Below are 4,444 nucleotides of genomic sequence, written 5' to 3'. Positions count from 1 at the left end.
TATATCCATCGGAATTGCAGCTAATTTTAGTATATTTAAGTGTACAATTTTTGTCTTATTGGGTCCCATTATAATCTCTGCATCGGTATCTCCGATCAATCTTTCAATTTGGAATGAACCAGAATATTATTTATCAAATTTATGAACAGATGGGGGTTCTAAAAGTTTTACAAAATCTCCTTCCCTAAAATTTTGAATATTTAAATTTTGATCATAGTATCTTTTTGATTTTTCTTTTGCCGACTTCAAATTTTCTTCGGCAGTTTTTTGAACGTCCACAAGTTTTTTTAAATAAGTGCAAGACATATTTGAAATACGTAGAAGGGGGTTTATTTTCCGAAAAACTAGTCAGCAAATTCATTTCTTTTCCATAAACAATAGTATGAGGAGCAAATCCTGTCGACTCATGCACATACGAATTATATGAAAATATAGCATACCGCAGCCATTCATCCCAATCCTGTTTCGTCCCGAATTGTTTCAAATATTCTCTTAAACTGTGATGACTCATTTGAAGAGAGCCCAGTGATTGTGGGTGGTAAGCAGTTGAATTAATTTTTGCAATTTTAAATATTTTACAAAAAGTTTTCATGACTTCACTCATAAAATTACTTCCTTGATCAGTTTTAATTACTCTTGGACATCGGTGTCTCATTATAAATTGTTTTGCCAAAGCGACTGCTGTAGTTTCAGCATCCGCATTTGATATTGGAATTGCTTCAGAATATTTAGAAAATTTATCTTGAATGGTTAAAACAAATCTATTTCCTCTAATAGTTGTTGGTAATGGAACAACAATATCAATTTGCACTTTGTCAAAAGGTTCTTTATGAGTTTCTGTAATTTGCATCGGCATTCTTGTTTTAATTCTTACTATTTTTCTTTCTTGACAATTACGGCAAAGTTGAATATAATTCTGAATATCTAATTTTATATTTTTCCAATAAAATTTATCTCTAATTCTGCAAAAAGATTTACATACTCCTTTATGTCCTACAGCTGCTGACTCATGGAATTCTTTTATAATCTTTCAATTTTGAAAATGTTTTCTAAAAATTTGTTCAATTGTAATCCAAGGAATTTGCTTTAAATTATCATCATAACTTGGTACTTTGATTAATTTAACATTTAAAGTTTCTGCAGCGTTTTAAGGGCTAGAATAGCTTTTGACATTGTACTTAGAAAATGTTTATCCTCAAATTTATCCTTTATAACAGCATTAAAAATGTAACGACCATTATGCGCAAAAACAATCACTTCTCCAATCCTTCGGTTTCCCTTTTTTAACTCGTCACGATTTATTAATTCACATTTAGATAATTCTTGATTAACCATTGACTCTAATTTATAATCATCTGAAATGAAATAAACAACATGGCCTCCACCAAGACCAATTTTATCATTACTATATTTTACATTAGAATTCAGAATCACTAGTATAGAGGATTCTTTCAATTGCATTTCTTTTTCGTGAGAAATTTTGATTTAAATCACCAGTAACTGCTGACCAAACAGTGCAAGAGCGTCCCCGAGTGCCGGTCGTGGCTACTGTGTCAATCGTTTCATGACATTTATCAATTTCGTCAATCGTTCCATGACATTTATCAGTTCCTTCAATCGTTTGATGATATTTTTCCTTTTCGTCAATAGTTTCATGACATTCTACGACACTCCACTCCCTCATCATGCCCAGGGTGGCCTTGACTGGGTCGCCGTAATGCTTCCTGTATCTTTCAGGTTCCCTAACAAGATATGTTCCGTGACAGTTACCTTACAATACAAATGTTAATTTGTATTGCCAGTACAGTGGTAACCGCTTATCGCAGTCATCCACGGGATTACCTCCACTCCTCAGACTTGTCTAATCACCAAGACGATCATTTCTTAAGGCAATATCCCTATATACCCTACAATCTCCAGAAGGTGAGTGTTTCTCCCACACAGCTTGTAGCATAGGGGCTGTCCAATGTTAGTGCGCCGATACGGAGGGTCCCTACCCGACATTTGGCGACGATCCGAAGCTGGGTCTATCATAAGTACTATTATCACTGCAATCCGATTCAGATTCATTTGAATCATTATCAGGTTTTACAGAATCAGAAGTTTCACCAATTACAAAGACTTTTTCGATTAATTCATTGATCTCATTATCAATTTCATTACTTTTTTCATTATCATCTCGTTCATCATAATCCATAGACTCTTCCCCCGTGGCGAGCTCACGGTTCCGGGTTGAGTTAAATATTCCACCAAATTTTAATTATTTTTTTATATTAATTTAAATTACAAAGATTTCAAGAAAGAGCGTCTACACTTGAGTTTATCTTTCCAGGTTTATATTGAATGACATAATCATATTCACTAAGTTTAATTTTCCATCTTGCTAATCTAGAAACCGGATCTTTTAATCCATATAACCAAATTAAAGGTCTGTCATCTGTAATAAGTGTAAATTTTCGTCCATATAAATAAGGTCGAAAATATTTAACTGCTCAAACTATGGCCAGAAGTATAATATGATGCATCACTAATAAGCAAAAACGGTCTCGAAAAATTTGAATATTGCAATAAAGGTTCTTTACATATTTTATCTCTTAGTAATTCAAAAGAATTCTGTTGTAAATCAGACCAAATAAAAGGAAAACCTTTTTCAGTGAAGTAGTGAAAGGTTTCGTTATTTTAGCAAAATCAGGGATGATTCGCCGGTAATACCCAATTAAACCTAAAAATTACTTAATATTTTTCCTTCGTTTCGGAATTGGAAAATTCTTTACTGCTTCTGTTTTTCTAGGATCTGGCCTTACACCATACTGAGTTTTAATGTGATCTAAATATTATATTTCTTTTTGCAAAAATTTACATTTCTCAGGCTGCAAAACTAAACCCGCTATTTTTAATCATCCAAATAAAGATCTTAATTTCTGTGCATGGTCTTCTAGAGAACTTGCATAGGTGATAATGTCATCCACATAAATAAAAATGTCTATACCCTGTAATCCGGTCAGAACACAGTCCATTAACCTTTGAAAGGTAGTGGGGCATTTTTTAATCCAAATAGCATTCGAGTGTATTCAAGATCGGCATAAGGGGTCGAAAAAGCGGTTTTTTCTTTTGAATTAGGATCCATTGGAATCTGATGAAATCCCATGGAAAGATCCAAGACTGAAAAATATTTGGCACCACCGAGTTGGTCAAGAATGTCGCTAATATTAGGAAGAGGATACGCATCATTTACAGTCTTTTTATTCAATTGTCTATAATCAATAACCATTCTCGACTTTTTAGGAGCTCCTGGATCACTTTTCTTGGAAACGATCCAGAGTGGGGAATTATAAGGTGATTCCGATGATTGTATGATTCCACTTGCGAGTAAATTGTCTATTTGTTTACGAATTTCCTCCATGAACTTCCGGTTATTGATATTGCTTAACATTAAAAGGCTGATTATCTATAGTAATTATTTTATGTTTCGCAAATGTGGTTGCACCTAATTTATCTCGAGGTACATAAAATAAATCTAAATATTCGCCAAATAGTTCTATTAAGGATCGCTTTCCTCTTCATTTAGTCCCTTTAAATCAATCAGCTTTAAGAGTTCAGTGAACTTTTCGCTTTCTCTTTCTTTGGATCATTCGCCCCAGACACAGATGTGTCATCCCGCCTAACAGGTACTACTGCCGCACATTCCTCTAATTTGACAGGAGCCAGGGTCAATGTTATATCATTTGCAGCACTGTTAATCGTGAAACACCGTGTATGACACCCGACCGTAGTCACTAGAGATTCCCCAATAAATACTACAGGAACTGCGTTAATTCTTCGAATATATCCTTCTATTAAAGGAGTCTCTTTAATAGGAATTTCTACTATTTACTTAGTACAAGCCGGAATATTTATTTTAAAGTAAGAAATGTTAGGCAAATTAAAATTTTTAACATTTAATTCCAACTCTTCTATGAATAATTTAGCTCTTTGATTCTTCAAAAATGACGTTCCAAAAATTCCTCCCTGATTTATAGGAAAATTATCTGGTACGACCTGAAGTTCTTATTCTAGCCCTTTTATTATTGTTTTAAATTCTTCCAATGTATTAATCATTTCACGACCGATTCCAATAAAATTATATTTTTTATTTTTATTAATCCAGGTTCTCAAATCAACTTTATCTTTGTTAATTAAATTTAAATCACATCCAGTATCAATCATAAAAATTGCCCTTCCTTTATAAATATTTGAATTTTCTATTTCGATTGTTGAATTATTTGTTGAGGGGCTTTCTGATATGTAATACGTTTCTTTGTTTAGGTTTTGATTTAGATTCGAGGAATTCATCACATCCTTTTGATTTTGGTGTCAAAATATTAAGGAGAGCTCCCTCTTTCATGCTTTTTGATTTAACATTCAGTTTGCTTTCAATTCTCATCTTGTTATGTAGGTGAATAGG

At 33.1% G+C, this 4,444-nt stretch overlaps 1 protein-coding gene across 5 annotated transcripts in view; it reads left to right on the top strand.

The window, feature by feature from the left end:
- Nucleotides 1-4,444, top strand: part of LOC117179704 — a 107,454-nt gene that overhangs the window by 25,634 nt on the left and 77,376 nt on the right. The window lies entirely within an intron of this gene.

This window comes from Belonocnema kinseyi, chromosome 9 (assembly GCF_010883055.1).
Source record: "Belonocnema kinseyi isolate 2016_QV_RU_SX_M_011 chromosome 9, B_treatae_v1, whole genome shotgun sequence".
NCBI lineage: Eukaryota > Metazoa > Arthropoda > Insecta > Hymenoptera > Cynipidae > Belonocnema > Belonocnema kinseyi.
Note: the sequence above shows the minus strand (reverse complement) of the source record. Positions and strands in the feature narration are given on the sequence as shown.